Genomic DNA, 12,754 nt, shown 5'->3' with positions numbered 1-12,754 from the left:
TTTACCAAAAAGAAAACTGGCACAGTTGTCCATGAGCAGCCCCACCTGCACGCTGGGCTGCTGACATGCATCTGCCCTCACGGTGCCCTTTAAGGACAGAAACTTTGGGGGCAGATATCAGGGCATACAGAACTGAAACACAGGAGTTATCCACCCCAATACACACAACCTTTATGTTCTATACTGATTCTGGCTGCTTGCTCTGCAAGGTTTAGAACTGAGATTCTTTAACGAGCCTTGAGCAGTAAAGTGCTCATGTTAATAGCTGACTACGTAACTCATTTCATGAAAAAAAAAAAAAAAAGGAAAATCTCAGCCACATTGTCTAGAATCTGTTAATATTTTGTGACCTATTAGACATACAGCTGGCATCAGAAATTTCAACAGTGTTTTCAATCAGCTGTGACATTCTGTCAGGTCCCTGGCCGAATTCAAGATGTGCTGCCAGGCTCCGTTACCTCTCGGAGGTCTCTCAGGCAAACTCCAGAGAAGAACCTATTTTAGAAGACAGGCAGTTGAAGAGCCATTTGCATGCACCTTTTCCCCGCAGCAGCCCAAACCTGATGACCAGCTGGGCACAGTGTTCCCTGGTCTCTGGGGAAAGAAACTGCAAGCGCTGGAAACTCTTGATGGTTGAGATCTCTGCGGCTGTTTGTGAACTGTCTGGTGATGAGTTACATTTAAGAATAACATAGCTCTTAAAGCCTATTGTTAATTGCATTGAACAGTTGAAAACAACAACAACAACAAAAACATTGCTTACAAGGACTCTGCAAGGGCATCTCCTCCCTTACCTACCCCAGAATGAATAAACACAATGTAATCTGTTAAGTGGTTGTTCAGTGCTTCACAGGAATGCGGTTACATGTTACATTCCTTGATAAAAGACCTGCAAAAATATTGTGGCAAGCAGTAAAGGGGAATCTGCTTTGGAAATGCGGAGCAATTTGGCCAAGAGGTGTTTTCAAGAAAGACCAAAGGACAGAAATAGTAACAGCGGCCCTGACTTAGTAAAGATACTACCACCTGGAGTGCAGAACTTCACTACCAACAAAGCCCACCCAGCAAGTGTAATGCTGGCTCTGCCATGCCACGCAGGCTGCCACCAGACCACAGGACCACAGAACAGCCCAACTTGCAGGGGACCCATGAGGACCACTGAGTCCAACTACAGATCTTTGAGACCAACACACAAGTCAGCAAAACAGAAGTCACAGCAAGCTCTGCACAACTTCTAGGAATGTGGCTGTTTCCATATCTCACTATAGAAATTCCTACACTGAATTAGATGTGTGGTTGATGTGGTTTGCTTGTGCTGTTCCCGCAGCAGCCAGCACTAGATCTTTCAGAGATGAAAGAAGCGGAGCAGGCAGTAACACCACAGCTTGTTCCCCAGGAAAATTCCCCCTCTAATACCTCATGGCCTAGACCTGAAATTTTCCCAGAATTTTAGTTTTCCTTTCTTTAGAGCTTTCTACAGCCCTGCTAATCACTATTTATATACACAAATTAGTGGATTAACTAATTTAGCATATCCTGAAGTGATGAAAATGCCATTTTCCATAGAAGTGACCTCAAACTCAGCACACATTATTTTTAAAAAACCTCGTCTGACCAAGTCTTACTCGGAAAAGCCTTATGTTGCCTGGACCATGCTACCCAAAGAGACAAATCAGTCTCCCATTTGTTTCAGCCACAAGGGAGGAAGCAGTGGGTGTGAAATCCATATGAGAGCAATCACTTGGAATTAAAGAAACTTCCTTATTCTCCAATACACAAACCCATGAGAGCACCAGGAAACAGCTATCCAGGAACAGATAACATCTTTGGGTCCTACGAACCAATCAAATAAAACGCAGGGCCAGAGATGACCTATTTTCCTAAGCAGTGTTTCAAAAGAGGATGAGCAGTTCAAGGGTCTCAGAGGCCAGAACAGCCATCATTAAGAAAACAAGACAGCATTTCCACAAGGGGATTTGGCTGGATTGCGGAGTGTCTTACATTCTGCTTTCCTGCTTGCAGAAGTTCTGGATGGCCAAATCTTCCTACGCAAACAGATACTGCAAGTAAAGTTTTGGGGTAGGTTTTCAAAGATGCAGATGTTATTAACTTTCTCTGACATCTGATGGAATTTGGGCATTTGAACCATTTCCTTTACCTTTCTTTAGAACATACAAGAGAAACATACTGTGCATTTTAGAATGTACAGTAAGAATCAGACAAAAAAAAAGCAGAAGGCTTTTTCCAGAAGGTGCCATGACAAAAAATGCAGTGTGCTCGAAACAACAGCTCTCTGCCTACAAATAAGTTACACTTCTTCCTCCCTCTGTTCCACCTCTCTCTGCAGCAAACAGAGGGGAAGCATCTCCCCATCTTGCCAACTTGCATCCAAACTCCTGCAGAGTGCTGAGCTCTGCCGCAAGCACACACAGCACAAAGAGCATCCAGGTTCCTGCAAGCTCTGCCCTTCACGGCCTATTCATTTGGCAGAGGAGCTCAGCAGCCACCTCTTACACAATACTCATGAGACACTTCTACAGGACCAAGAGCTCCTTGTACACAACATAAACAAAACAAAATAAAAACCATAAATAAAGAACAGTACAGTCATTCCTGTCTGCGCTTCTCATAGCAAATGGTCATTCTCACGTCAGTCCCCAACAACCATTTATGAAGCTGGCTATCAGTCGGCCACCTTCAGACTGACTGCTTTGGAGAGGTACGATGGGAAAGACCAAGAGCAGAAGACTCATTTTTCTCATGCTGCAGAACTTGTAAAGAGAACCTACCACTCCTTCCCAGGTCATTACTACTGGGAGTGGCCACGCTCCCACACCGATCTGCTTCCTCTGCTAATAACGGTGCTTGGAACAGCAGCAAGGAAACCAGGCTGGCAGAGAAGAGAGCTCGGCACGCTGCCCAAAGCATGTGCAGACAGCCTCAGCAGATGGACTCCTTTCACTGCTGGACATGGGAGGGTTGTCTGTCCAAAGGGTTAGACTGCAATAACAGAAATTAAAAACCCCTCATCCTGTGGGAAGCAGGCAGCCTGCTGAATCAGTACTTCCTCACAACAGTTCAGACTGGGCTCAACCAGCCAGGGGACAGGTGGATTTCCTAGTGCTAGAATGTTAACTGCTTCATTTGGACACCTCCACCGGACACGGACTGAGTAATGAACAAGGTCACAGCTTTTACTCTGACCTGACAGCTCAAAACAGAAACCTGGATTTTTTCCACTGGCTTACCTCTATGAGCACACCTGCTGACTAGGGCTAGCAGAAAGCCAAGTCAAAGAAACAGCCCCAAACTCCACCACCACCACAAACAACCAGTGAATTCTGAACTTTTTAGGTTCCCATCAGATGCAGCCAAAGTTACGCAAAGTCCCCAGAGAGGAGACAGTCTCTCAGTCTTCATTAGTCCTATCAGTCTCGGCAGCTGCAGCACAGTGACATCCTGGGGAAGGTCTCGCTCTGACAGCACAGTGCCAGGCTTGCTCTGGGCAGCCTGGCACCGACAGCTGGGTCACAGCTCCTGACATCCCGCAGCAGGCACACATCCTTCAGCCAGGACCCTTGGTGTTCCCAGCCGTCCCACTTCAGATGCGAGCTCAGCAAAACACTGCATCAGTAGGAATTCATCAGTGTTGACAGGTATCAAAGGAAACAACTTAGGCTCAATAAATAAGCATTTTCCAAAAAAAAAAACCTTTCCTCTGCAAATCTGTGGCAGGTTCAGCCCCAGCCTGGCCTGACGCTACTCAAACTAAAGGCAGACGTTCTCAAAGCGAGCTGCTGTGGCTGCCAGAGCAGCTCCCCACCCAGGCGTTGCTGCGGGGTGACTGCGGGCCGGCTCTGCTCAGGGCCACGAGCGCACTTTGCCCGTTCCAAAGACGGTGCCGCGTGCGTTCTCACACGCTGCAGCCCGAAGCTCGGCTAAGTACGTTCTGCTTTTAGCTTGGCTCGCACTCCTGGCGTGCTGAAGTTAGCGTTACACTCGAGTACAACTCGAGGAGTACTTTATCTGCTCACCAGCTCCTGGAAGCATGAAAGAATTCGGGCTATTTCCCCGCCTGTCACGCAGCTGCACGGCTCCGTACGGTCAGGTTATGACAGCACACCTTGCGGAAAGTTTTCACTTCGATCGCCTCCATTCCGCATCGCTACCCGAATGCAAATTCGCGTCCTCCCTCGAAACAAACACAGCGCAAAACCAGCGCCTCTCCCACCCAGCTGACCGGCTCTCGGTTCCTCCCAAGCAACGCTAATACCTCCAGCGCCAACGCGCCGCGAGACGAGGTCAGGCTGAGCAGACAAAGCCGGCGGCAGCGGGGAAAGCCTCTTACGGCCGCACCTGGAGCCGCTCCCGGCAGCACCCCGCTCCGAGGGCCGCTCGGCCGCCGCCTGTTGCTCGCCGCCACCTGCGGGCGGAGGGCGCTGCCGCGGGGGCAGCTGTGCCCGCGGGCGTGGGACGAGCGGCCCGGCACCCCCCCCGCGCCGCAGCTCGGAGGAAGCGGCGGCTCCCCGCTGTCGGGGCGGCGGCCGAGCCTACCTTGGTGCCCCGCACAGGGCCCGGGCCGGCGGCTCCTCCTCCGGCTGCGGCGGCTGCTGCTGCCCATGCCCGGGCCGGCGGGCGGCGAGCCGCGGCTCCGACGGGCCGGGAGCGGCCGGGCTCCCGCGGGGCTGGGGCAGCCCCGGCTCCCTCGCCCGCTGTTTACGGCGGTTCCGCGGCCGGCCGGGCTGCCCGTCACCGCGCCGCCCCGCCCCGGCCCGCCCCCGCCGCCATGGCCCGGAGGAGGTCGGGGAAGCGAGGCGGGACGGGGGGCTCCGCTCAGCCCCCGCGGGGGTGGGTGGCCCCGCGGCTCCGGCCGGGCCTCGCCGGCACCTGCCCGCAGCAACGCGGCACCACGGCGGGAGCGAGGCCGGAGCGGGGCCGAGAGGCCGAGGGCAGCGGGGCGGCCGCGGGAGCGATTCTATACTTCTGTTCTGAGCGTTTCGTCATTTCTTCCCCAAGACAGAAACGGGTCACGAACGTCTGTCTGCTTGTTATATGCTGGAACAGGTGAACGACGCAGGGGGAAAAAAGTAAAATGAGGATTTTGCTATGAAATGCTGAGAGAGGGATCTTCTCTGGCCGGGCTTAGTGGGAATCAGTGAAAAAGTGAGTAAGGCAGGAGAACTGCCCCTGCTCCTGCCCGCAGCACAGTGAAAAGCGGCACACAGAGACACACACCGGACAGCAAACCAGGAGCACACCTGACACCGCATCCCCAAGTTCATTCACTGAATCTGGTCGAAGTTTTTTCCTCTCTCTGCATTTCTTCACACCAGTAATCTACAGGGCTCCAGCGAGACAACATTTACCTTTAGAGTACAGTGAGAAGGTGTACAAAATGAGCTGGGTAACTGCTTCTGATGCCGAGCACAACTACCTCCCAACACAACACACTTGCTGCAGGGGGTTTTCAGGCCCAGAGGTGCTGGGCTGGCGTTGTCACTGTCTCAGCGTTAGGGCCAGCACCCCGTGCAGCGCTGGAGCAAGACGCTCCACCTACAGAGCGCACAGAGCATCGTCCTGAGAGGAGTGCCTGCAGCTCCTGTTCAGTCCTATGCAGAGAGAAGTAAGAAGGCAGACCTAGCTTACATCGCCTTAGTAGACAGAGGACAGGGACATTTCTGTGTAGTGATAACCACGTCCTGTCAGCAGGCAGTGTAGCACAGTCCTGCTTTGTAACGAGACCCGTGCTTGGCTGTGCCGCTGGCTTACCTTGAAGCTGCTGGCAAGTCTTGGAGGAGGCTGTTTGCTTCCCTCAGATGTTCGGTCCTTTTTGCTTGAATCATTTTCCAGGCTAGGATTGTATCTGTGGGTGTACCCCTTGCCACGTGCAGGACCACGGCAGGGGCCTGTCAGCACAGCCCAATGGAAACAGAAATTACACAGATGTACAGCCCTACAGAGGGCAGACCTTCCAGGATACACAATAACAAATGCTTAGGCCTGAACTGAAAGAAGCCACCACAAGCCATCAGCACAACACCCATAATTGCCAACAGAAGCAAAGTACCTGAATTCCTTTGCAGACAGATCTAAGCCTTCCCTAAGTTTCGTGATTGCTATGCATGGTCCTTATGTTTCCCCTAAGCCCGTCTAGTATTGTAAGCATACTGCTGTTACAGAGGTGAAAACTTGGCAACAGTGGCCTGACAGCAGCCCTGCACAGCCAGGACCAAACCTCCACGCTGAGGAGCACTACTGGGAACACCCTTCCTGCAGACCTGACAGAATCATAAAATCATTAAAGTTGGAAAATACCTCTGAGATCATCTAGTACAACCATCAGCCCCTCAACAACATGCTCACTTACTACGTCCCTCAGTGCCACATCTCTACGTTTCTTGAGCACCTCCAAGGACTGTGACTCCACCATCTCCCTAGGCAGCCTGTTCCAATACTTGACCACTGTTTTGGAGAATAAATTTTTCTTAAATTCAGCCTGAACGTCTCCTGGCACAACTTGAGGCCATTCACTCTCATCTTATCACTGTTACCTGGGGGAAGATGCCAACCCCCACCTTACCACAACCTCCTTTCAGGGAACTGCCGAGAGTGATAAGGTCTCCCCTGAGCCTCCTCTTCTGCAGAACAATCCCAGTTCCCTCAGCCACTCCCTGTAACACTTGTGCTCCAGACCCTTCACAGCTCAGTTGCCCTTCTCTGGACACGCTCCAGGGTCTCAATGTCTTTCTTGTATTGAGGGGCCCAAAACTGAACACAGCACTGGAGGTGTGCCCTCACCAGGGCCCAGTACAGCCCTAGCAGGAAGTGCAAACAAACACCTTTGCAAGTGTTTTTCCCCAAATTTACAACTTGAAAAAAAAAAAATAAAGAAGAATAAATTTAAGCTGAACTCCATTATTAAATGGAAAGCTTACATTCTTCCCTCTAGCATTGTGGACAGTCCCAGAACGAGACAAATGTTTTCCAAACAAACACAGAAAGAGAATACCTCCAGTGTAGCTGTTTGAGTATCACTGGCACAGGTAAAATTGTAGCAGGACAACGCAGGCCTCCAAACGCATGTCACACTTAGCTGGCAGAGCAGTGAGTCTGCAGGAGGAGCTGCCCCGATGCCCCACAGACAGGACATGCACTGTGAGCACACAGATGAGGCCTTTATAAAACGCCTGCCATCGACAGTAAGCACAATTTGTTAAAGTCACAATCACAGAATTATCCCTGTGTCCACGAGGCTCCAGTTCCCTCCAGGAGCAGCACGGCTCTGACACACAGCTCTTAAGGCCATGCTTTTCGGAGTACTTTTACTCCTTTCAGCAGAAACCCTGAATGCTAAAGCATACACACTGTGCAACTGTGCACTCTTCTTTGTCTTCAGTTAGGACAATACATACAGTACCACTTATGTGGAAAAGCAACGCTGATTTTTTCCAGATAATTATAAATGATCTTTTTATTCCGCCATCTTGGCCTGAGCACCTGCACGTTCCCATAGCAACTCCACATGACTTAAGGGATTACTTCAGAATTCCACCGTGGTTTGGGTCTCCGAAGTTATTCAGATTTTCTGGGGTAAAGCTGTTTCCTGACACAAACTAAAATTATTGCTACCATATATTTAAAGAGCTATATGAGTCACACATATTAATAGCTTAAGAAACAAATATTTTCTTGCATTGTTCTACACAAAAACATGCCACATTGCAGTGATAATCGCAGTGACACAGCCATCAGGAACTTGGGGCTGGAAGCAGCCCCAGACGTCTTCCAGGGGATTACACAAACCAATGGGGGACTAATTCCCATCAATCCTTCTGGCCACCTCAGCCCCAAAAGACCCCTTGCAAAGAATAGGCAGGTGTAAGCCCCTCCATGCACTCATACATGCTCATTCATTTCACACTCATGTCCATCTCCTCTCCCATCAGTGGCTATTGATGTTACATGCAGAGAAGTGGATCTATTAGACTGGATAACAGCAAGACCTGATGAGTAGGAAGCCTTACACCCTGACAGCACCCTGTCAGGCTGCTAGGAACATGCATGCATGTGTACTTGCACGTGCAACTATGACACATGTGCAGATCATGGAATCCCAAAATGGCTTGGTTTGGAAGGGACCCCAAGGATCAAGTTCCAACCTCCCTGCCACAGGCAGGGCCACCAACCTCCAGATCTGGTACTAGACCAGCTTGCTCCGGGCCCCATCCAACCTGGTCACTAATACCTCCAGGGACAGGGCATCCACAGCCTCTGGGCAGCCTGTTCCAGCACCTCACCACTCCCTCTGTAAAGAACTTCCCCCTGACATCCAATCTAATCCAGATGAGACAGGATGTGCTCCCTAGTTTTACTTACCTGACATCTGGAATCACTTAAAACCTGCTACCTAATGTGTTTTACACAGCAGATTCTCAGTCTGTTCTGCAGGATAGAAGAGAGTATTTTTTGCTGTTCCCTCCCTTAGAACATCAAGAAAACTAGATGCACCTTTCTTGCCAATTGTAAGATGAAAATTCTTTGCCAACATTATTTCAAGAGTACAGAAAGAATTTTCCTGACTCCTTCAGGAACAGGAAAGGAACAGCTACCACTCCCTTTCTTCGCCAGCCCTTAACATCAGAGTTAGAACCAGGAGTGTTCAGACGTCCAATAACTCAAAGATGCTGTCTGAAACCTGTTCTGCTCCAGTAAAGGGCAACAGCTTAGAAATGAAAGAATTTAGATGATGCATGAGAATTGCACAGCAGCCATCTGAAAGATACCACACACTGAACAAGCACCATAGCATTAAAGCACTGACCCTCTGTGAGAGAAGAGCGGAAGTCAAGAGGTGAGGCTAATGAGACACACATGGGCAATATACCCAAAAAGCTGCAGTCGCAGCTAAGCAAATGATTTTTCTTTCCTATGTTATAGTCTATGTGATCTGCAAGCAGTGACCCGGCAGAATGCACCAAAGTCTGTTTACAGTGGGAGTGTTGTGCAGCTTTAGCCAGTGAAGCACTAGATTTCAAGGCTTGTATCACCTTTTAATGAAAACACCACCAGAGCTCCAAGGAGGTGATTTGCAGACATCTGAACAAGAGTATTCCTAAGTGCCTGAAACTTACCAGACTGTCTTCTGTCTCAGATGCAGGATGTAAATTAGATGTGCACTAACGTGCTTTAGTAAAACCTGGCCTTGGAAAATCGCTAGGATGAGATCATTTGAAATCTGTCTCTGAGACTGAGTGGCATCAGTTCTTAAAGTCTCACTAGGAAAGCAACCAGATGAAAAGGCATTCCTGTCTGCAAACTAGATCATAACCTTTCTCCCAGAAGAGACGAAAGCCCTCATACATTGTGTGTGCAGCAAACAATGGCTGCAGTGAGGCTGACACACAGCAGGTTTAGGCTGGCACAACACAGGACAGACACACAGCTACGCACACCAGCAGACTTCAGCAAGTCCTTGCAGCCAAGTGAGGGTACCTTTATAGACTGACAAGATTGGATACAGCTCTGAATCTGTCTCAGAGCAGATAAGCTGCTGCAGTCATAAAGCCTAACCCAGGCCTCATAAATGCTATCCTCAGTAGGAGTGTTAATAGGGATTTTCTTATTACTGAGCCTCAAAAAAGGCTGGTGAATGCAACAAACTGACCTTATGGCAATTTCCCTAGACAAAACTGGTTGTCTAGGTATGGGTGAACCGGTCCTAGAGCAATCCAATCCACACTGTTACGGCATCACACTTGATTAAGGCTTCTTGCACTACAAGTCATCTGGTATCCAGAAAAAAAGAAGGAAGAAATCTGTACCTTAGTTCCTTTTTTGTACCCCAATAAATGTAATGCTTTGTTCATGGGCAGGATACGCACCAATTAAGAAGAAAAAAAAAGCGAAGCTCAGCGAGAACTGATGCATCTCCAGAGACCGGGTGGTACTGCAGCTAGGACCACAGCTCATCTTCTTCCTTTACTTTGCAAAAAGCAAAATAAGTTCTATTCCCTACTGATCAGAAATTGGAAGAAGGACCTGAGTGGTCTGCTGTGCCTCCAGGTTTGTTAGTCAGACTACTGAGGAGTGTAGAAAGTTATGTCAGCTCACTCCTCCCAACCCAGAGCACGCAGTGGAAATACACTTGTCCTTGCTGAGCCTCCCTCTTCGCAGTCGTTTTCAGATTCAGCTCTCTCGCTGCCATAAGGATCACGTGCATCCAGCACATGCATGTGGTGAGGGAATAAAAATAGGCAGCCTGTTTCCGTGCAACAAAACCCAGACATCATCTTCCTCATAAGCACAGTTATTGTGCTGATCTCAGCTAGATGTTCCTCTTACAGAACTTTCCTGCATTTTCTCCTGATACTGTAGTGCTATTTATGTACTGTTCTATCCAGAAATAATAGATTAACACTAAGCATTTCTATAGGAACTCCCCCTGAAGAACCCTGGGTAAATTTCCTGTTTTACCAGATATTATTTGAATTATGCTTTTTGAAGTTTCCAGTGTACCAGTACCTAGTAGGTGACAGTCACTACCATGAGCAACTTAAAGCTTCATATACAAGACAGGAAAATGGGCACTGTGGAACTGGACAGCACAGGAGTTTATGGAAACCATTACTATACACCAAATACGGCCCATTATGGGCAACAGCTTCAGCACTCGATATTAAGTACAAATTTAGCTTCATGCAAAAAAATATATAGTGTTCAAAAAGCTTTGATTCAAGTTAAATAAAAAGACTGTCTCCACATAAAGTTTATGGAGATAAAAAAACCCTTGTTATGTTTTAATCGTATTTAAAGAAACAGAAGAAAAAGAAGAGGCTGTTTTGAAATCCTTGATTTTTTCTTCTTAAGGAAACCCTAGCATTTTTATTTTCAACTCATTAACACTCTCAATCACATACCATGTAAATCATACTCTTTTAGTAATTGTGTATTGTTTTGAATTACTGATGCCAGGTAGAATACCTAATCTCATTAACGATTCACCATCTAGTCGTGATTAGAATTCATAATCCATATGTAGAGATACATAGCCATCAGCCCTGTGAAGACTGGCTTAAAAAGAATTGAAAACAACCCAAAAGTGTGATTTAGGAAAGCACTCCTGTTGTTGAAGACCTGTACAACTTCTTGATTGCAAGGCCAGAAACAACATGTAGTAAGGGGTGGTCAGAGCTTGTCAAAGCAGTTCCTGGTGTATGCTCCTCACATACCATTGAATTTCTTCTTTCCTATTGTTAACCCATATCCACAAGAAAGAGACAGCAATATTTATCTCCCTACAGAATGAAATTACGGGGACAGGTAATATTTTTAATTGAGTATATAGCACCCTGCATAACTCAGCTAGCAGACACTGCCACAATTTACATTTGTAGGTTTAGTGGGGAGAAACAGAGGAGGATTCTCTATTCTGCAGTGCATTGAGTTCATGTAACAGTTTTCACCATTAAAAGAACAGCATTCAAGCGTATTTTGGTGGCATTGTTCCATTTGTTTCAGAGCATTTTTGAAACACTTTAGAGTTAGGCAAATGCAAGGTACCCTCCTCAGATCTGCTGAGAGTGGGCTGAATAAGGGTCATAAAGAATCAGTGCTTTCTTACATATGGTTTTCTTCGTGAAACTCGACAATACCAAAACTTTCCCCATTCTTAAATGTCTCCAGTGCCCCCTGGTGTCTCCCTTCTGCAGCTTCATACAGAAAGCCAGCAGCGAGTTCTGTGCCAAAGTTCTCATTTAAGAGGAAAGTTGTACTGCAGACTAGCGGACTGCACTTCCAAACACTGTTTGTTTGCATGCTTATAATTATTTCTGAAAAAGATCAAATTACTACTTCATTTCAAGAAGATACTGAGGAATAAAGAAAACAGATGTCTCATTCCCAGCCCAGATTACTCCAAATTAGCAGAGTTCCAACAGATTAACCTGAACTGCACTGATGATGACATAGAGTAACCTGGGAAATAGCTGTTTCCTCTTTTCTGCAGACTTCTGCAGATATGCTATTAAATAGCTGCTGATGCAAGTTTTTTTTTTTTTTTTTCCTTTTCTTTTCTAAAGAACTGTTCAATGGGAAAGGTAAACAATTACCTAAGCCAAAATATTTTCCATTATATATATGGACACAATAGGAATAAAAACATTCAGGAATAAAATGATGTGGTTGCATTGACAAGACTGATAAAACCCAAACACACTGGCTTATTTACAGACTCACTCTGATTAAAAAGATTAGGACCACCAAGACAGAAACACAGAGGAGCTGAAAACACATCTCCAAGTGACCAAGTGTGCAGTGGAGGCACAAGGCAAGCATCCACCCTTCTGTACACAGAGCAATGGGGCTGGGAGGACAAAGACCACTTTGCTGAAATACTTTTCCAAGAAAGCCAGCTGTTCAAGAAATCCAAGTTTCACCAGTGAGGAAATAACATCCCATGGCTGAAACACAACATTGTGTCTCTCAGGGCAATTCCCTTTTTGGCAAAATGGGTGGAAAAGCATTTCTGACTAACTGTAGAGTTTTGCATGAAAAACCTTTCATTTCTGTACTTTCTCAGTGTGGGTATGGAAAAGGAGAATCAAAACTAATACCATGAAAAGGGATATCCCTCTACTCATGTACAGATACACTTGTAACATTCGGTGGTACTCAAGTAATATTAGGAAAATAAAATATAAGAACTAAAAACAGCGAAAGAAAAGAAGAGACTGTTTGGGGAAAACTGAGTGGAGAA

General features: G+C 47.3%; 1 protein-coding gene across 9 annotated transcripts in view; it reads right to left on the bottom strand.

The window, feature by feature from the left end:
- The window catches only part of MARCH8 (membrane associated ring-CH-type finger 8), an 86,097-nt gene extending 81,396 nt beyond the window's left edge, over positions 1-4,701 (bottom strand). For 2 of the 9 annotated variants that reach the window (XM_021397652.1, XM_021397653.1), the window contains exon 1: positions 4,555-4,699. The gene's annotated coding sequence lies outside the window, so the exon portion shown is untranslated. Of the gene's footprint in view, positions 1-4,034; positions 4,239-4,273; positions 4,397-4,554 lie in introns of those variants that run through there. The other 7 variants (XM_021397646.1, XM_021397649.1, XM_021397654.1 and 4 more) reach the window with 7 other exon arrangements.

The sequence above is a fragment of the Numida meleagris genome, chromosome 5 (genome assembly GCF_002078875.1).
Source record: "Numida meleagris isolate 19003 breed g44 Domestic line chromosome 5, NumMel1.0, whole genome shotgun sequence".
Lineage (NCBI taxonomy): Eukaryota > Metazoa > Chordata > Aves > Galliformes > Numididae > Numida > Numida meleagris.
The sequence above is the reverse complement of the archived record's forward strand: the minus strand, read 5'-3'. Positions and strand labels throughout refer to the sequence as shown.